Here is a 22,757-nt window from a genome sequence, read left to right as displayed (position 1 = left end):
ATTCCTCCTCGGTTTGGTATGTTTCTTTCAAGGTCTTGGGGAGCAAAACTAAAGGGTATTCTACAACTTGACTTTTCATATACTACTATCCCAATATTAGGGCAGCTCAAAAAACTCTATCACGGAAAGAAGATGAAATTCATGATTAGTAGCAAGGAAAAACCAATAAATCACCCTATACATGTTGTGCACACTAATCTGGATTCTTTCATTTTGTTTAGTGATATGAATTTAGTCGATGATGAAAGTTAGCTTGTAGAAATTTTAGAAGTTCCAGATGTTATAACCAGTGTGCAGAAAGTTATGATTTTTGAAGGGAAAGAAATGAATGAAGAGTGTTTGCAGCCTGCAAACCCTTTTGAAAAGATTGTTGAGATAGTGCAGAAAACAGAGTGTCTTGAAACAACCAGCCATCCTCCAAAAGATCAGACAGTTCAGCCTTCAGAAATCCTTTTTCTAGATGAAGAAAATGGTATTTGGACCATGGAGTTTGATGGTGCATTGGGAAAAGAAGGAGTTGGGATTGGTGTTTAGATTCATGGTCCAATACACCAGTCATGTAAAATTCCTCTCAATGTAAGAATGAGTTATTACAAGTTATATTTTGACTTCTCAAACAATGAGGTGGAGTATGAGGTATTAATTGTTGGCCTCAAGATTCTGAAGAAGTTGGGAGAAAAGAAAATTTTTGTTTATGGTGACTTTGAGTTGGTAATCAAACAAGTAGAAGGGGAATACTAGGGCAAGAATCCAAGAATGAGAGATTATCGAAATGTTTTACTTGACATCCTCAAAACTTTTACCAAATATACTTTGTCTCTTATTCCTAGAACTCCGAATGTTATAACTGACTCTCTCGCTACTACAGCTAGTATGGTGAAGATTCCTATTCACTCTAATCAGAAGTATTCTATCCATGTCAAACATCGCCCAGCTGTTCCTAATAATATGATATTTTGGCAAGTGTTTTGGGATGACAAACAGATCAACAATTTTCTGAAATTGGAAGGAGAATTTCAGAATTCTCGCACCGACAATACATAAAATATGAATGATCTAGAGATTCAATCAACTGAGATTGAAATATTGCAGCTGAAGGACAACAACATTCCAAGAGGCCTTGTACCTTTGGAAGAGTTGTTTGATCGTGATGATGTTGCCAAAAATCCCACCTTGGTCCCCATAGAAAAAGGTGTTGAAGATGTAAACATTGGTACAAATGACAAGCCTAAGATGGTAAAACTATCAAAATCCTTATCTCCTGAAATGAAAAGTAAGTACATATATTTAATGACAAAATTTTCTGATGTATTTTCTTGGGACTATTCAGATCTTAAGGTTTATGACAAGAATATCATTCAGCACACCATTCTGGTCAAGCCTCACCAAAAGCCATTTCACTAGAAACTGAGAAGGATTAATCGTAAGCTATTGCCATCAATTGAAAAAGAGGTAAATATGCTTTATAAGTATAGTATCATAATCCCTATTCAATTTTCTGAATGGATGTCTAATCTAGTGCCAGTAAGAAAAAAGACCAGGGAGATTTGTCTTTGCATTGATTTCAGAAATTTAAACAAAGTGTACCTAAAAGATAATTATCCCCTACCAAAGATGGATCATATACTTTAGAGGGTAGTTGGGTCTTCTAGGATGTCATTGCTAGATGGATATTCTAGGTATAATTAGATTTTGGTGCATAAACATGATTAGTTGAAAACAGCCTTCACAACACCATGGGGTACATTCATGTACGCCAAGATGCCATTTAGATTAAAGAATGCAGGAGAAAATTTTCAATGAGTTATGGACATAGCTTTCGCCAATGAAAAAGATGTATTTATGGCTATATATTTAGATGATCTCATAGTATTTTCCAAGTTTGATGAAGATCATTTACATCATTTGAGAATTGCTTTTTAGAAATGCAGAAAATTTGGTATCTCACTCAACCCAAAGAAGAGTCTATTCACCATGGAAGAAGGTAAGATGTTGAGACACATCATCTCCAAGGATGGCATTTGCATTGATCTTGCAAGAGTGCATGCCATTCAGAAATTAGATTTCCCAAGGAACAAGAAATAAATTCAGTATTTTAATGGGAAAATCAATTTTTTGAAAAGATTCATACCCAATCTAGTGGAACATTTGAAAGAGATGAAAAACATGCTAAAGAAGGATAGTGAGGTAAAGTGGTCTTTAGAGGCTAAGAAATTGTTTCATGTGGTAAAATTTGCATTATATATTGCTCCTATTTTCATTAGTCCAAATTATACTTCAGATTTCATTATTTTTTCATTTGCCTCTGAGCATACATTAGCAGCAGCCTTAATGCAAAAGAAAGATCAGAAAAATGAGCAGCCCATAGCATTTTCAGTCGCACCATAAGAGATTCAGCACTAAGATACAACATTATTGAGAACCAGGCCTTGGCATTGCTGGAATCTCTCAAAGATTTCCGAGTTTATATTCTACATTCTCACACCATTGCTTACGTTCCCACAACAACGGTAAAAGAAATTCTTGTGCCAAATGATCTTGAAGGTAGAAGGGGAAAATGGATTACAGCCATGATGGAGTATGATTTGGAGATAAATCCCACAAATCTCATCAATGGAAAAGGTTTGGCTAAGCTTATTGCTGAATCTAATCTACATTCACTAGACATCAATTTGATTGCAACACTTTTTGAAGAAGAATAAGAAGCAGACCCATACTTACAGGTGTCTGACATGTTCATCTCATCTTCATGGTATTCTGACATTATTTATGTCTTGCAGCATTTAAATCCTCCACTAGAATTTCCCAAAGGTAAAACTAAATCTTTAATGTTGAAATCATCAAAGTATTTTATTCTTGATGGCGTTTTATACTGGAGAGACCCTGGTGGTGTGTTTCTAAATTGTTTGGTGCAAAATGAAGCAAAGGACATAATGAAATATTTTCACAAAGGAGATTGTGGTGCCCATCACTTCTAGAAGACTACAATAAATAAGACCTTAACGGTTGGTTTCTATTGGCCTACACTTTTTTCTAGTGTATATAAAATAGTGATGAGATGTCATGAATGTCACATTTTCCAAGGAAAAAGAAAAAAATTTCCATTACCCCTGCAGCCAATTACAATTTCAACTCCTTTTTAGCAGTGGGTTCTTGACTTCATTGGTGAGATCCATCCTTCATCGTCAACACAGCACAAATGGATCTTGACAGCCACATACTTCTTGACAAAATGGATTGAAGCAATCCCAACCAGGTAATCTACTAATTTTGTTATCATTCAATTTATGGAATCTAATATCTTGTCTAGATTTGGTTGCCCGCATAAAATAATCACTAAGAATGTTGCTTCCTTCAAGTTAAAAAGGATGGTGAATTTTTGTGATAAGTACCTGTCACACGGAATGAGTCGATCTTGCGGACAAGATAGACCTTCCTAGAATCTAAAGAGACCTAGTGACAAGCAAGCCAATCAAAAACTATCTTTCTCTAAATATGCATTTATAAACAAAGGCAAACAAGTGTTTTAGGCCTACCTTGGGTCCAATGCATGTTTGTGGAAGTCTCACTCCTTTGATCCACGTGAGCTCCCTGGTTGTGAATCTGCAAACACAAACAAGCAAACAAATTAAATAGCACCTGAAAAGCCAATATCATAAAACATATTTAACATGAAGATCAAGGAATTAATGAAACAAATGACATAAGACAATTTGTTGAGAAAAATGAATATGATTGTATTAATTCAAATCAAAGAAGAACTTTACAACCTCTGCCTTGATGCTGTACAACCTCCTCCCAGGTTCCAAAAAGAAGTCTTCTCTACTTTGACAAGTTTCACTCTCTTCCCAATGAAGCCAAAAAGGTATGTGTTCTCTCCTCTCAAGCTTAACTAGGAAGTCTCAATTCCACTAGCATTTACCCTCAAAAATGTTCAGCTTCTAACCTCTCTAGCAACCAGCCCAATGCCTTAATTTATAGTGCAATGGAGGGATGTTACTAGGTCCTCCTTCAAAGGGATAAAGCCCTCCTTCAAAGGGATAGCTCCTCTCATCAAGGGATTAGCTCCTTCTCTTTTGGGATGCATGAACCACCTAAGAGCGACCAATCCACATCAAAATTCCTTCTAGAATCATCTAGAATTAACCCAAAGTGTGTTTTTTAGAATAAACTTGTGCCTTTTTGACTTTCACAGGGGTCCTCACCCACTCCTTTAGGAACAGAGTGGGCAGGTCCGCAATTTTTCTAAACAGGAGGTGCGGGACCGCAGGCAATAATGAGAGAAAGTGCAGAACCAGAGCTTTGTTGATTTTCAATGTCTTTCTCTCATTTTCAAAGCTTAACTTGAAGAGCAGAGGTCTGAGACTTGCTTAGGAGGACAGTACAGGTGATGACAGACCCATACTGACTCCAAATAATCATGGTGACGATATTTTTGTGTAACAGATTGCCCCCTAAAGTGCAAAGTCTGTAGTAGATGAGGATTTCATTTATCATTTAGGAAGAGTGAAGTACTTTATCATTTCGAGGATCATCTTGTGGAGAGCCCGGTCGGAACCTGTAAAAACATTCAATGCAAGATATATATATGAGATCATATCATCGGTGAGGTAGGCATTCCCATACTCAGATCAAAACTGACTTAGAAAACTAACTACTGCTCTGATACAGGAATGATCTTGTAATACATCACAAGTATAGACTCATGTGGACACAATATGGACGTATCCATCTGTTTATGAATAATCCGTAATATAATGAATACAAAATTCCTCATAGCCTGGATTGCAAAAACTAGATCCAGGGTCTTCATTTCTACTTCTCAAAACAGTACGATTCTATCCATGCGAATGAATGTGTTGATGTCGAACATGGTAGAAACCACTTGATTACTAGTCAATGATGTAAACTATTAACAAGTGTGAGAGAAACCACCAGTGATGTCAATGGCTCTCAAAGTACCCATTACAATCCATGAGATGTGAATAGATGTGTTGATGTCGAACATGTCACGGAATCCTTTGATCGAAGGTCAATGATGCAACCTGTCATCAAAAGCGAGAAACCTGCCATTGAGGAATGCAGATCCCAAGGTACTGACGATTTCTAGATAATGAGCTGAAGTCGATAGAAAGCGATCAGTCGCAGGCAAGCCCACAACACGAAATCATGGATCGTTGAAGAAATTTAGTTGAAAGGACTGACTCAGGGATGGTCAAGATGGACGACAAATATTTGGAAAATGAATGGCTTATTGGCAGAGACCTCTTGAACACATAATGACACAACAGATGGTTTGGTGACAATTGACCCAAAGTTAATACCTAGAAATCGGCTGAAGAATTTCAATGTGGTTTGATCAACTGTTAGGCAAAGGATTTCTCAACCCATGTGAATAAAAGTGTCGTGTTCAAGAGTGGTTACAAAGTATGACAAACAGGCTCATTTTTCTCTCTTTTCCCCCACCATTTCTGGCAAGTACCCCTTTACTTTTGACAAGCTTGAGGAGGATAACATTTGCTTGATTATAAGCTCATCCTTCAGATGAGTCCAACTTAGTTTAAATTCGAACCCTAAGAAGGAGTGGTTCGTTCCTGTTTGTAATTGAACAGGTCCTTTACTGTGAAATTTTAACGAGTCCAGTATAGGAGAAACTCGGCGTTTTTCAATTTTAGAGAGTCTGAAAAAACTTAAGAAGACTCCAGGGTTGACCTTTTTCGTAAATTTGTGTCTCCCAAGCCTGAAAAAGTATAAAATAATACTTGAGAGAACCGCTTAATCTTTACGACCAAGGATTACTTTTTGTAATCAGTGCGCCTAATCTAAAAAAGTAAAAAAGCGATCAACGACACGTCGTTTTATAACCAATATCGAATTTGAAACGACAAAAATCCAGCAATCTTTTCATGTTTTTACGGTAAAAAAAGAGCTGTAATTGGACCGTCTTTTTAGTTCTGTTTTAATGAGTTTAAAAGAAAAACTCGGCGATCTTTTCATGTTTTAGGAGTCAGAAAAGAGCTTAAAGGTGACTCTAAATGTTTTTTCGTTGAAAATGATAGATTTCGCCTGAATAATCCGTTATCCTGAACAAAAATGCAAACATTACTCATACCTGTTTGAAATGGATAAAAATGCTGCAAAAATTACCTTTCTAAAGTGAAACATAAACAAATTTGCAATTTATTTACTCAAAAAACTTATAAAAAGGACTTTCGTCAATTCATTTTTACCGTTTGAGATTTGGGTGAGAAAATAGTGCTTTTGTTCAGAAACTTCCCATGAAGATTGTAGAAAATCCAACCGTCAGAATCAAACGTCGTCTTCTCCAGGTAATCCACATCATCCTACTCTTCAATTTCAACCATTTCATTTTTTGTTTTAGGTTTTTATTTCATTTTTTGGAGGGTTTTTAGGCTAAAATCCCGCGCGCGGGGGCCCGCAGGCGTAACACTGGCAACCCGCCTACCCTGACTTTTTCTCGATGGGGAAAAAGTCAGGGGTTCCGCACCTTCCAAGTAGGCAAGGTGCGGACCCACGCACTGTCTCTAACACAGAGGGTGCGGTCCCCACAGCAAGGGTTTTTAACCCAAAAATTCTCAAATTTGACCCAAACAAATTAATTTCTAGCATTCTAATTTGTCTTTTTGTTGGAGGTAGAGTGTACATCATGCTAGATTGGCATGAACGGGAGCATGAGGACGTGGATCTTGCCGTGTTGAATCACCAACCTTCGATTGATGCATTGAAGGCATGCGGCTTGTACAAATTCTGGGCCATACATGGCATGAGGGCCCAGGTGGATTTCTTACAGTGGCTGGTTGACATATGGAGCATACAAGACCAGTGCTTCTTCAATGGTGGCCACCAGCTCGAAATAGAGCCGACAGACATATACTTCTTGACCAGTTTGCCTAAGAGAGGCGAAGACTTGACTATATTCGGGACTAGGCCAGGTGGCCAGTTTGTTGATAGCCTCCGGCTAGAGTTCTGCAACAACGAGGCTAGAGACAAAGGGATAGACATTAAAACCATATCCCGTCCTGAACTCATGGTGATCACATTTACTATCACCAGACTTTGCGGGAGTGCCGCATTACATATTGCCACCGGATCCCAGATGTGGATGGCAGTTGATTGCTTTCAAGGCACCATCTTCAACTGGTGCGATGTTGTGCTGGCCAATGTAAAAGGCTAACTAACCAGAGCCAAGAACGGACAACTGAAGACCTTTGGTTATGGGGCTTTAGTTGTGAGCTTTGGTCTGGAGAGGGTTCCAATGTTGATCCCGCAGCACCTTACTATTGGAGTTGGGCTTCCTCGAGAGCCCAAACTGATGCGATGGGTCGCAGTTATGGCCCGTCATCTTGACAAGGGGACAGAGGTTGTTCGATTCAAACCTAAGTATTTCCAATGGTTGGAAAACCAAGTTTTTTCTATGCAGGACTTCCCTTACGCTGGGGTAGATTTTCATGGTGACCCAGACATGGCTCTTCCACCAGGAGAGCAATGGGATGACTCAGGTAAAATCATTTTCAACATTTTCCTATTTTAATTTTATTTTTTTTTATATCGTTTTGAAACTGATAGTAAAAGTTTCAAATGCAGATGTGGGTCCACAGCGACCAGCGACTCTCTGGCCTTACGAGAGGAAACAACCAGATGTAGCCACGCCAGCCCCACAGGACGAATCAACAGAGACCTTGGTCGAGTTGGAGAGTCATCTAGAGCGCTTGACGGGAGACATTCTGGAGACTAGCATAGATGAAATTCCTTGTCGACTTCAGCGCTATGTGATTGGGGTCCCAGGACCTTTTAGGAGGTTCCTTTGCAAGGTGGCTTGTGCAGTGGTTTCTTATCGATATCATCACCAGTGATAGGATGATCGCCTATTGTAGGCACATATGACATTTTTGCTTTTTGTACTTATCATTTTTTCTGATCATAAGGTGTTTTTCAACCTATGATCGAGGATGATGTATTTTTGACACACTCCTATATATATATCACTATTACCAGCTTATCTTGTAAATCATGTTATGGAATGTTTTAAAATTTACATGTATGATTATTGCAAATCTCTACTTGACATTCGAGAAGCAATTGCATCTGCTAATGTATTTAAAGATCTTGGAATATGCTGATATTCAATATAATCAAATTCACGTTCCAAGAGATGCACTCTCAAAAATAATCTCAATAACACTGGATTTCTAATGGCATACACTCTATTAAGCTGTAATACAACGAGTTCAGAATCTAACCTCACTATCAAACTCTGAATCCCAAATGAAATAGATTCAGATAATAACTCAATCACTGCACTATACACAGTAATTTTGTTCGGTGTTTGACCGACGCTTACCCCATGCATAGATACTAACTCGTCAGAGGGCGAATAGATAACCCAAGCTGCGGAAGAAATGTTTCGTGTATTACGACAAGCACCATCAGCAAAACCAATGTATGTTTGGAGAGGCATCGACATTTGCAATATCAAGAGTAAAACCAAGATAAGCAGGAATAATGATGAAAAACACTCTCTAAGCTAAGGACACTTCTTAAACTAAAACACACTAGATAGAAAGAAAAACTATCCTAACTAAAAATCTCCATACCCATTCTTTAAGCATAATACCTCTTCAGGTAAAGACCATTTGTGGGCTTACCTAAAGAGTCCCCGTCAAAGTCTACTAATTCATAGGCCCCTTTTGCTAGCTTTCGCTTGAAAACATAGGGACCATGCCACATAGGAACGAATTTTCCAGTGCCTAATTTATCATTAGCTTGATCATACACTAAGACTAGATCTCCTCTCGAAAAATTTTGAGGGGTCACATTTCGATCATACTGAGCTTTCATACGTTTTGCGTGAGTTTCGATTGCCAATGCAGCATCACGTCGATTCTCATCTAATTGAGCCAAGTATAACAAATGTTTTTCCTTTTCGGAAGTGGTTGGAAGTAATTCGATGGCCATTTGCAATGATGGGATTTCGCATTCAATGGGTAACACAGCTTCCAGACCATAAACTAGTTGGAAAGGAGTGAACCCTGTTGACATTTTTACTGAGGTTCGATACGCCCAAAGCGCTGAAAATAGCATGTTATGCCAATTTAACCGATGAATCCCAATGATTCGTTGGATCATGATGACTAAAACTTTGTTGATGGATTCAACTAGACCATTAGCTTGTGGATAATAAGGAGTTGAACTATCGTGATGCAAGCCAAGCTGGCTTGTAAGTTCGGTCATCATAACGTTTCGAAAATGATGCCCATGATCAGTGATAGTCGCTTGTGGGACACCAAACCTAGCAATTATATGATTGAACATGAAAATTGCAGTTGTTTTGCCGTTTGCCTAAAATGTAGGCATCGCCTCGGCCCACTTGGTAAAATAATCTACGGCAAGGATGATATACGCATGCCCCCTAGCCGAGTGAGGGTTACATGTAATAAAATCGATACCCCATTTGGCAAAAGGACCAACGGCAATTATAGGGTGGAGAGGAGCAGGTGGAGCACGCATCTTTCGATCAAAAATTTGGCAGTTGTGGCATTTTCGGACCACGTTAATACAATCTTTAAACAAAGATGGCCAGAAGTAGCCAGCGCGCAATATCTTTTGGGTTGTGGCATACCCAGACATATGACCGCCACACACTCCAGAGTGACAGTCATTTAGAACCCTTTCAGCTTCCTTATGAGTTAAACAATGTCGAAAGACAGAGTTCGCCCCACGGCGATAAAGAGTATCTCCAATAATCATGAATTGTTGGGACTGGAATTGTATTTTCCGACGTTTTGACCTTGAAATTTCTGGCTGAAAGGATTGGGTCTGGAGATAAACAATGATATCTCCATACCATGGATCTAAAGTGCTGATGAGAAACAAGGATTCATCCGCAATGGGCTCCGCCGCCACAGTTTCCGTGTCAGCACGCGAGAAGTCACACATTAACTCCGCAAAAACTAAAGATTTCTTAGACTTAGATTTTTCAAATTCCAAGTCGAACTCTTGCAGGATAACAATCCATTTAGAGTACTTTCCCCCTAGAAATTTTTTGGTCAAAATGTAGATCATAGGGTTGCAATAAGAAATTACTATAGTTTTACGTAGTAAAATGTAGTGACAAAAACGTTGGACAGCTTGAACAACTGCCAATGCCAATTTCTCCACATGTGAGTATTTTAGCTCAGTTGGATTTAAATTTCAACTAAGGTAATATATCACATGTTCAGTACCGAATTCATCTTCCTGAACTAAGACCATTCCAATGGTGGAATGAGAGGCGACGAGATACAAGAAGTAGTCCTGGTTGTAGTTGGGAGGATGCAATAATGGTGCATGGGTCAACGCGTGTTTTAGTGCATCAAAAGATTTCTGAGCTATCTCATCCCAATAGAATGGAGTATTCTGTTTCAACAACCGGGTAAAACCCTTTGTAACCTTGGCGTAGTTAGGAATGAATCGTCGTAAAAGGTTTGCTTTCCCTTGCAAACTTTGGAGTTGGTGAAGACTCGAAGGAGAAGGCAATTTTACAATAGCTTCAATCTTCGAGGGATCGACGCGAATTCTGGCTTTCGAAACAAAAAACCCCAGCAATCGACCCATTTCTACTCAGAAAACACATTTGTGTGGATTCAACCAAATCCGATAATGCCTACACCTCATAAAGATTGCTCGTAAATGGATGAGATGATCATCTCGATGTAATGAATGAGCAGGCAAATCATCGAGATAGGGTTGCACAATGTGCTTGATGTCATGAAATGCATAAGACATCGCCCTTTGAAAATTTGCACCAACATTCTTGAGTCCAAAAGGTAATTTGCAATAAGAAAATGTCCCCCATGAACAAATGAAGGCAGTTTTTGGTTGATCGGCAGGTAGAATATTGATTTGATTGTATCCGGAAAAACCATCCATGAAGGAGAATATTTCGTTGCCGGCACAATCATCAATGATTTGATCGATATAGGGAGTTGGATAATTGTCCTTTGGATAGGCTCGATTAATGTCCCTATAATCTATACATATTCTTATTGTCCCTAACTTTTTGTTAACCAGAACAATATTCGATACCCAATCCGTTAACAGGATCGGATAAATGAAACTTGCTTTGAGTAATTTCTCAACTTCTGCTTTAATAGTAGCAACTTTTCTCGGGTGAATCTGACGCAAATGTTTTCGGATGGGTTTAGCGTCCGGGCAAGTCTTGATTTCATGAATAACAATTGCGGGGTCAATTCCTGGCATTTTCTCATAGGACCAGGCAAACACGTCGCGAAATTCTTGAAATAGGGCCTTATATATTTGAATTTCATCTTTTGTACATGAGGCACCTATATGAATGTTCTCAACAATTCCAGGCTTAATCGAAATGTGAATAGGAATAGTTCAAGAGATGTTTCCAAAATTTAACTCCGAATTAGGATTTTTCATTGGATTCTGAGGTTCCTTGACATATTCAGTCCTAAAAATTGATGAAAAATCATTTTCAAAATGATCATTCTCGGGTAAGAACGGAGATCTGTGATGGAGATCTTCCCATGGTAAATCATCTACACATAGGATTTCACGAATTTGCTCATCAGAGTGAGCAAGTTCAGAAAACGTTGTTGAATCCAAGCTTGATGTGAAAATTGATTCCTCACGGACCACATTCATTAAGTCAATTTTGGTTGAAGATGGGTCGGTAAATGATTGCATAGTCTCATACGCAATTTCATATGGACTCAAAGGCATAACATCACCAAATGAGTCTATCTCAGATTCAGAAGGAACGATCCAAGGATCATCATAAACAATGGTGTCTGACGAAATCATATGAATGGTTGCAAAAGAAGACGATGCTTTGATCGGAGGAAAAGGAAAAGTTCCCAGTAAACTGGCATCTTTAACTAGCCCGACTCCAACATCCTTATACGGGATAGTCGTTTTACCGACATGTTGAATGCTTTCAAAAGAGGCTGGGTCGGACGAAAAGTAAGCCAGCTGGTCTATTGTTACGATCTTTCCATTATGAGGAAACTTTATAATCTGAAAGACCGATGAAATGACAGCTGTCATAGTGTAAGACCAACTACGACCCAAGAGAAGGTTGTAATCTAGAGGGGCATCAACCACCTCCACATCTAGATTAACGGTTTTTCCTGCAACCCCTATAGGTAAATCCAGTAGAATTCCAAAAGGATGAAACCCACGGCCATCAAAGGCCTTTAGAATCATTGGGGATTGATTTAGTGAAGGAGAACCAAGCGATCTCCAACACTGTATCGACATAATACACGTTGAGGCTCCCTCATCAATCACAGTCCTATGAATAGGCCTATTTTTGAGTATCACTGGGAAAGCCATCTGATAAAGTAAGCGTGGTGTACTATTTTCTAGATCGAAAATTATTAGGTTCGAGTCCTGAATGTCAATAGCTCCTATGGCTGATAAAAGTAATTTACGTTGTGCTGGACATGATTGCAGCACTTCCAAAGCCGACATTGCTGAGGATGAAACAGCTAAATCCTCAACAATGTTATAGTTCTCAGCCACTCTCGCATGTGGATTGAAAGCTGACTTTCGAAGTATACCCTTGGCAGGCAGTTTGATTACCAAGTCTGGATTAGGTTTCTTGATCTGTAGTGGATCGGAACCGGGAGCTGAGGTTGATGGGTTAGAATGAGAAGATTTTGCTTCTTTACCATCAACGGGACTTTTACTACCATAATCATGCAATCGAGTCGGAATCCTAACATGGGACATCATCAGTATGGGTTCTTCATTGGCACTTGAGGAAGAACCTCTCATCTTACTGTCTTGACTTGAAAAAGGATCCTTCAAAACAACAGGCATTTGGGAACCTTTGACAATCTTCGCAACCTCTGCACGATGAGGGCAGTCTCTTGTAAAATGTTCTTCGTCACAAATGAGACAAGGATAACGAGGTTTGCATTTTTCATCATTGGATTTCGATTTTTCAGGTTTCTCTTTTGAATTTTTATCCGTTTTATTTTTCTTCTTCCCTTTCTTCTTACCACCGGATTTTGATTTGGCTATAGATGACTCTACAACGTGAATATCGGTCGAAATCTCTGCGGAATAATATCCTGTCGGGGAGTCTGGCAAGGTTATAATAGGAGAATAATTCTTGGAAGACTTCCTCTTACTTTTAGTGTTAACCGTACCAATCATACCATCAGCGGCATGAGACCCTGAAGGAGCTGCAGTGATTTGATTCTGCTTAGGAAGATCGGGGATTTTCTCGTGTAACATACCTGACTAAGTATAAACCAAGTCAAGGTACTGTGCTTGAGCAATTACTTGCTCCTCAGTAACGACTCTGGCCTTAGCTACATCCTCAATGATCTTTGGCAACAAAGATTTTACAAACCATTCAGCCAAGATCTGATCCGGAATAAAAACCTTCACCAAACGTTGTCGACGTCTCCATTCATGAATGTGATCTGAAATGTAAGTGGACGTCGATTGTTTTAATGAAGTTAGTAATTCCGTGCCATTGTCATATCTGACTGGCAACTGAAAATGAGTTAAAAACGAGGTAGCTAACTGACTAAAATTATAAAAAGTGCCTCGCGGTAACTCAATGTACCACTTCGCCGCGAGACCAATTAGAGTGCGCTAGAAAATCCTTAGACGGATTGAATCATCTGAAATGGAGTTAGACGCACACCAGAGGTGATAAGTCATCACATGGTTCGACAGGTCCTCTCTTGATTTGCCTTCAAACTTAGGAATATCACTAGGCAACTTATTCGGCATTGGCGGCCAAAATGGAAGACAATTAATGGGATTGTTCGTTAGGCGCGACAAGTCAGGCAAGTCCAAAGTTGCGATAAACAGTAACTGACGATTAGGGTCCCTAAAACTCTGGGTCATGAGACCAACCCCAGGAGGAGGATATCCAAGATAACTAGGAATAGGAATTGCACTTGGGATATTGTATCCTCCCAGAAAACCAGGATTAACCAGACCGTACTGGGGTTGTTGAGGTTGTTGATATGTGTACCCAGGATACGGTTGATACTGATAGACTGGCTGCTACACAGCAGGACCGAATTGGTATTGTCACTGGTACGGTTGATAAGTAAATTGTGGTTGACTTGTGACAACCGTACTTGAACTAGGTTGTCCTACAGCCATCTGAACCGAAGTTTGAATCGTAGATCCAGACGGAGTTAAAGATGTCTGAGGAGTAGATACAGGAACAGTAGAAGTCGGAGCTATCGATACTCCAGAAGTAGGTGGGGTAGATTGAATAGATGTTGCGACAGTTGTAGCAGTCGTTTGAGGCGGAGTACAAGGCGTACTAGGCCCAGGCTGAGAAACTACCGAAGGTACAGAAGTTTGGATAGTAGACTGGACAGGTTGTTGGGGTGTACCAGAAACTAAGGGTTGTCCAGTTTGAGATGACAACTGTACATTCGATTGCAAGACCTGTTGAGTTTGCGATGGATCCCACACTAAATTCATTCCGGGGTATGAACCCATAACTGGTTGAGGATATTGAGGACCATAACCAGGTTGAGGGTAGGGTTGATAATTCAAAGGTACATTTCCCATTCCTTGAACATATGATTGACCGGAGGGTGGTTGGAAACCTTGGTTTGAGTACTGTCCTTGGGGTTGATACCCTTGAGGCACGTACTGATACTGGGGTTGACCTTGAGGTATAAATTGATAATGGGGTTGACCTTGGGGTACATATTGAGTCTGGGGTTGACCTTGAGGAACGTACTGTCCCGTAGGTATGTACTGTCTTTGAGGTTGCCCCCCAGGCGCAAATTGGGTACCTTGAGGTTGCCCCCTAGGCAATAATTGAGGATTTTGAGGCTGCCCCCCAGGCGGTAATTGGCCACCTTGAGGTTGAGGATTAGGAATAGTACCTGACATCATGATAATATCTTCTACGCTCAACGACTTTGTACCATTACTTCCATTTAATAACCCTTGTTCAATGGGTTGAGGAGATGCTCTCGAAAAAGTACCAGAAAATGACTGATACCTAGAGGGAACAGAAGGACCATCGTACAAAAAGGATTCTGGCGATTGAGTAAACATGGACGACTGTCTTGACATATTTAACGAAGGATAATAACCTCTAGGTGTTGGGTGATAAGGAACACAAGGTGGTGAAAAAATTAACCTTGGGTTTTCTAAGGAATTAGTCAAAGAAAGATACCAAGCACTGCTCCTAGGTGGACTGTAAAAAATTGATTCACGCTCCCTTAGTTCAATAGCAGGTTGATTTTCAGGGATAGGGATGCCTACTTCTTCTTCCGACGTAGCAAGTTCTTCGATAGCTATAAGTCCAGAAGGAAGATTTTGGGTGATTATTCTTTCTACCCTAGGTGAACCAGGACCACTAGAAGCTGGAGAAGCAAACCCCGATGTTGGAGTAGCAGCAAATTCACTTTCAGGTTTGGATATTTTAGGTTCCTCACCTATATCACTAGTAGATGAAAAGCTACCAGTAACTTCAGAAATAGACACTAATTGTGGATTATAATCTGCTACTAAAGCTTGAAAATCAAGATGTATCACCAAAGAAGACTCTCCTTCTTCAGGTGACCCAACTCTAATGTCTCTAGGAGTTACGAGGGCTCTTAACCCTTCAGGCTGGCTCGGTGAAAACTCAGGAGGTTGGCCCCGAAGTCTACGGGACTTCCTCGGTAATTCAGCCACGATTAAAAAAATTTAACTACTTCACACGCAAACAAAGTAAAATCTCAATAAAAACCACCTAAAGCCTCTAAAGAACCAAATAAATTTGAATCACACACCTAAAGAATCTAGGAGATCAAACACACACAAACAGTAACTTTCCGTACTGAAAACACTAGTTGGTGATGAAGCCCAATGTCGCAGAGTTCAATACAGAAATGGCGGTTGGAACAGTTAGCCCGGCAACCTGCTTAATGAATAGACTGGCACAAGTTCCTCCACTTAACCGTCTCGAGTGAAGAGAACCCCCCAGAAAATCCAAGTGAGTCTAGCCGACGTCTGCTCCAGGTACAGTGGGATCTTCCCACCACTGTCACCTTAGGAAGAATCCTAAAGAATATGGTCACTAAGGTTACCAATCGAAAAAAATATACCTGGGGGAACAGTCTACGATCTGATACGCATGCAAGGGCAGAGTAACAAGATCAATCCCCTTGAAGGCTCCTTGACATAATCCAAGGTTTACCAACAAGTGACTCCAAGCTCCTCGACAATGATTAATCCGAGGTTTATCGTTTTTAATACGTGAATATCTGGGGTCGTTCCCAATGAGGAAGGATTGATTCCCACACTGGTTCAGACATGATCTCGTGCTTCTCCTTTAAGAGGAGCTTTTCCAGAGCATAAATGCAACAATTTGATTTCTCTCCTACCGCAAGATACAGCTACTTGTTTGTTTTACTGTCTTGGAGAGTTAATTACTCCCTACTCCAAGACACTAGCCTAAGCTATGTTGGTGTATCAGAGCCCTAGAAATAAAAATATTACTAGATGATTTTTACTTTAAGCGTTATTTTTATTGGTTTTTATTTAAGTCAAGAGGTGCAGAGATGAAACTCGTGGTATGAAGACTCGACTCGAAATCACTAAAAAAAAATGCACTTAAGATGATTAAACAATCTTTTCCCTTCAATGAACTTCTAGCTGGAAAGAGTTTGAGAATGCAAATACTTCTAAACACAAATCTTTCTTAACAAACAAATTAAAAGAAGAGCTTTTTGTCCTTTCCAATGCACTCAAAACGAGACAACTAGTTATTTTCACAAAAATTTCCCTTTTCTTTCAAAACATTCAACCACTACAAAAACAAACTTTTTCCAAAAGAGATTTTTTATTTTTTATAAAACACTCAAAAATATTGAAATTACTAATTTTGAGATCTATAAACTATAAAAACCTATTTGAAGTCAAAGCTTACAAGTTGTCTTTTTAAGGATGTTTTACTTAGCTAGATGTAAACTAAGGACCAATTTATGCAGAATCACAAATCAGTCAAAAAACAACCAATTTTTGTTTCCTTTTTTAAAAATGAAAATCCAAAATTTTAGCACAATCTTTTCGAAGTTTCGTAAAGAGAAAACACAAGGTGGATTCCTCAACAAAGGTAGATTTTGCAAATGGTCAGACTCATAAGAAGGCTAGTAAAAACCAAGGTGATCTGAGGCTTCTACAGCTTCTAAGCTCAGAGCTAATACAAGACCAAACTGAAAACCAAACCCAACAAGCAAAACTTCTAGGAATTTCACCTAAAACCCTAACACCAATGAAATCAACCTAAGGAAAGCTTCTGACAGGTTATATGTAGGTCTGGGTAGGGGATAATAATATCTAAACAAAAACTAAGCTGACTAAGAGAGAAAATATTAGGTTTTCCAAAATTTTGAGAGGGTCCGCAGGCCCACAGTTAACATAGGTGCGGTATCGCTCTGTGCTAAAAGCAAAAGTGCGGATAGGTCCGCACTGTGTCAAAAGCCTAGGGTGCGGTCCTCTCCCAAAGCTATGAACAATAAAAAATAACACTGGATCTACTAAATCTACCCAATTCCACACACAACAAGCCAAAAATAGAAACAAAAACATAGTTTCTCAGGTCAAAGTAAAAACAAGGAAAAAATCAGGTCCCCAGTGGAGTCGCCATTTTGTCAGACGGAATGAGTCGATCTTGCGGACAATATAGACCTTCCTAGAATCTAAAGAGACCTAGTGACAAGCAAGCCAATCAAAAACTATCTTTCTCTAAATATGCATTTATAAACAAAGGCAAACAAGTGTTTTAGGCCTACCTTGGGTCCAATGCAAGTTTGTGGAAACCTCGTCCCTTTGATCCAAGTGAGCTCCCTCGTTGCGAATCTGCAAACACAAACAAGAAAACAAATTAAATAGCACCTGAAAAGCCAATATCATAAAACATATTTAACATGAAGATCAAGGAATTCATGAAACAAATAACATAAGACAATTTGTTGAGAAAAATGAATCTGATTGTGTTAATTCAAATCAAAGAAGAACTTTACAACCTGTGCCTTGATGTTGTACAAGCTCCTCTTGGGGTCCAACAATAAGTCTCCTCTACTTTGACAAGTTTCACTCTCTTCCCAATGAATCCAAAAAGGTATTTGATCTCTCCTCTCAAGCTTAACTAGGAAGTCTCAATTCCACCAGCATTTACCCTAAAAAATGTTCAGCTTCCAACCTCTCTAGCAACCAGCCCAATGCCTTAATTTATAGTGCAATGGAGGGAATTTACTAGGTCCTCCTTCAAAGGGATAAAGGTCTCCTTCAAAGGGATAGCTCCTCTCATCAAGGGATTAGCTCCTTCTCTTTTGGGATGCATGAACCACCTAAGAGCGACCAATCCACGTCAAAATTCCTTCTAGAATCATCTAGAATTAACCCAAAGTGAGTTTTTAAGAATAAACTTGCGCCTTTTTGAATTTCACAGGGGTCCGCACCCACTCCTTTAGGGACAGAGCGGGCAGGTTTGCAGTTTTTGTAAACAGGAGGTGTGAGACCACAAGCAACAGTGAGAGAAAGTGCGGAACCAGAGCTTTGTTGATTTTCAATGTCTTTCTCTCCTTTTCAAAGCTTGACTTGAAGAGCAGAGGTCTGAGACTTTCTTAGGAGGACAATACAAGTGATGAAAGACCCATACTGACTGTAAATAATCATGGTGACGATATTTTTGTGTAACAGTGCCATATTGTATTAGGAAATTCCAGTACTTATCATCCACAAGGGAATGGTCTGGTCGAATCTTCCAACAAATATTTGATCAAGATCATCAAGAAAGTTTTAGAACTGAAGAAGAAGAACTGGCACAAAAATCTCATTAATTCTATATTGTCGGACAGAGTTAGTACTAAGAAGTCAATAGCTATGTCTCCTTTTCAGCTGGTGTATGAGATTGACAAATTTTTTCCTTCATCTCTTAATGCCCCAGTCATGAAAATTCTATAGGAATTGGACATAGAAACCAATGATATACAGAGAAGGATAAACCTGATGATCCATCTACAACAAACTAGAGAAGAAGTTTTCCATAACACCTCTAAAATTTAGGAAAGAATAAAAAATATCTATGATCGCAAGACCAAGGAAGACAATTTCAATTTGGGAGATGTGGTTCTTCGTTGGGATGTTAGAAATGAAGAAAAATGAAAACATGGAAAATTTGAGAATTTGTAGAAGGGACCCTACAGAATCTCAACTTTCAGAGGGAAGAATGCTTTCCTATTGGAGGAAATGAGAGGAGAATATTATTCAGGAGGAGTGACCAATGGTAGGCTTCTGAAGCACTACCATTTTTGAAACAAGTTCTGAAAATGCTCATCACCATTATACATACCGATGTGTTTTTTATGTTCCAGTATCTAAGTGGATATCATAGGAGTTTGAAGCTTGAGGAGAAGGACATAAGGCTTCTTTGATAGCTACAATGTTTATCTTATTTTTACAGTCCTGTCATGTCAAATAGTCAGTCAATTTTTTGTTTCAGTTTAGTTTTCTGCATTTTGACTCCATTTCCCAATGAATAAAGCTACTTGATCTACGGTGTTCTTGACACCTCCAAGGAGATGACATCCCCAGCTAGATAAAATGTTAGTTTTAGTCTTCTCTGCCTTCCAACAATGTTCAAATATGCTTTTACCAAGTCTGTTAGTAGTCTCAATGTCAAATTTATCATGTCATAAGGTTTATAGAGTAAAATTTGGTCACTGGCTAGTTTGCCTAGGAATGTTTTCATTCTTTTGGGAAAATCACACATGTTGGTCACCTACCTCACTCAGATGAAGGTGTCATAATAAAAAAGAATTTTCATTATATCAGTCATCATCATCACCATTCCACTCAGTCTCATGTCTTCATTAAGTCATTAGGGTTTTCAAGGTCCATCTTCATCATGTGTAAATCCAACACTAAATGAATCATGACAAGCAACTTTTTCACATTAGCTTGATGAATTTTTATAAGTTCTTCATAATTTCAGTCTCAAAGGTTCTAGGAGAAGAAGTTTCAGTGTTCAAAAGGTAAAAATGCAGCTCAGGGTTCAACTCTCCAAAGTGATTCAATCTTAAAGGTGAAAAATTAGTTTTTTAAATGGTATGTGGGGCCCATTTCTTTTCAAAAGGGAAACATACTTGCCTATGAAAACCCAAAAATCATGAAAACTCACTTCATTTTCCTTCTATTTCCCTTTGTTCATCGAGCTCTCTCCTCCATCAGCAAGAAAAATTCAGGTTTTTAGTAAAAATTGGCAAAAAATTGGTGTTGCACTTCCAGAGACTGTGCTATGCTTCTGAGGCCAGTGCTGCACTTCTGAACCCTGCATCGTGCTTCCAGACACTACACTGTGCTTGTGCCAAAGCAGCTCGAAACCTTCCAGAAATTACCGAAACTCAAAATTGAAGCTTGCAGCCTAGTTTTTTGCTAATATAGGCTTGTATACAAGTAAGTACAACACCTTTCTTACCTTTTCCTTCAGCAATATGAATTCAAATGCAAGATTTCATCATCTAGGGTTTTAGGTGAAATTGTCATGTTATAAGCTAGGGTTAATGATTTTTGTTCTAGTTTTGATATGCTAAACATGTAAATATTTCATATTACACCTATATACATGTTTAAAATACATTTTGACCCACTGAACCAACTATAAATCATCAAATTACTTCACCTATAACTAAACCCTAGCTCATTCCTAGCAATTTGGGTAGTTTTCCTAGAAGCTCTGTTTTTCATTTCTCACAAGCACTCCTTTCCTTCATTTCACCTCATTTAAGTTTCATGAGTTGCTTACAGTCCCTATCCATCTCCTAGAATTTCTCTTACCATTATTTCCACTCCACATATCCATCATTTCATCTTTTCACTTATCCCTCACTGTTTTTTTTTCATTTTCCTGCTTCTAGGGTTTCTATCATCATGGAAGGAGATTCTTCACCAGAGAGGAAAAAACACCATAAAGGAGGAAAAATTCTCAGATATGAACCTACCAACTGCAATGAAATCAATACATCACCCTTCATCAAGCAGTGTTTTGAAGATGTCAGTTGTCTATAGTTTTGTGAAAGGGTGTGTGAAGTTGGTTTTCATGAACAAATGAGATATTGGATCGCCACTCATTCAAAAGGGGAAAGGGATATCATAGCTGGGATTGAGTTCACATTTTTAGTTGCTACTATTTCACTTGCTACAGGGATGCCAGATCATGGAGAATACTAGTTTAAGGGCATGAATTTAGATCTTGAGCATTACAGGTCCTTGAGAACAACATACAGGAAAACCCATACACACATCATACCATTTAGGTACCTATTGGAGAGGTATGCTCCATTAATGAAGGTTGCCATGAATTTTTTCACATGTGAGGGAATGTTTTCTAGATTGTATACCTATCACATTTGGCTTCTAATGCACTTTACAGCTCAGAAACCTCTCAACATGTGAAATTATCTATGTAGAAGCCTTGTCAAGATGTCCCAGAAGGTACATCTGAAAGAAAAAGAACACTATCCTAGCCTTTTTCATCATAGTTTGATCAAGACTGCAATCCTCCACCAGCTTGTAGAGAAAAACATGACATGGGATTCTTTCATGGAGATAACTTTGAAATGGCATGATTCTAATGTTTTAGTTCAACATCCAAACATGTCAACACAACAGAGGGAGGTTGGATCATCAAGCTAATCAATGGAGGTTCCTAAAGTGCCTATACCTGAGGTGACTAGGATGTACCAAAGAGGAAAAAGGCTTGTGTTTGCTTCTCATGTTGAGAAAGGGGCCAAGCCTTCTACATCAGCATAACTGGGATCACCAGTATAAGATAAAGATTTGATTGAGAATGAGTTTGAGTTGGTGGACCTGGAAACTGAAAATGAGCCTTCAAGCATGCATTAGAATATCAAATAAAAAGACTCTCATATCAGAGAAATCATGGACAACATGGCAAGGGCAAGTTTTTTCATCTCATTCATAGAACAAGAAAACAGTTATGTAAAGGCTAAACATCTTATCATGAATAAAAGAGCAAGCTAAACTAGTGCAGAAAGAAGGAAAAGCAAAAGAATTATTGGAGACCAATGAACCTAAAGAAACTAAAATACAAGGTAAGAAAAAGAGGCCAAGAACCAAAGGCCTCATGAAGGCATTGAAAGAAGAGAAGAAACACAGTTTGCGAGATGAAGAACTAGATATGGAGGACAGAATTTCCTTAGAGATAAATGTGGACATGGAGTGTTGGTTAGATAATGTCAATGACCACTTGGAGAAGATTCTTTAAAAAGCCAATAGATATAAACAACTACTAAGTCACATGGCACATCACTACCAGACCAAAAATATGATTTGTAACATCAAGGTCAAACAGTTGGAAAACAAGCTCAAAGAAACCCTAAAAGACCAAAATGAGAAGGGTAACTTAGAGATTCTTGCTGAAGCATCCATGAGGGCTTAAAATACCTCATTTTGTAGCTCATTACCAATTTTGGAGGAATTATGAGCATTTTGTTTTTGGCTATTTTGGTGCCTAATTCATAAAAGTGGCCAGTGACAGAATCACAATGCCTTGGCACTGCGCATTTTCCTCAGGCATCCAAATGATAAATGGTTTTCATTTTTGGAAAGCCCATGAAATCCTCTCAAAACCCATTTCATCCTATTTTCCAGAGGGGGCCAAAATTTTGAGAAAAAAGAGGAAAAAGTGGTCAAAAATCAGCGTTCTGCCCCTTTTTGATAGGCGT

The sequence above is a fragment of the Pinus tabuliformis genome, chromosome 5_1, assembly GCF_031772625.1.
Source record: "Pinus tabuliformis cultivar Carrire ecotype Pingquan chromosome 5_1, CPIR1, whole genome shotgun sequence".
Classification (NCBI taxonomy): domain Eukaryota; kingdom Viridiplantae; phylum Streptophyta; class Pinopsida; order Pinales; family Pinaceae; genus Pinus; species Pinus tabuliformis.
This window is presented reverse-complemented; position numbering follows the sequence as displayed.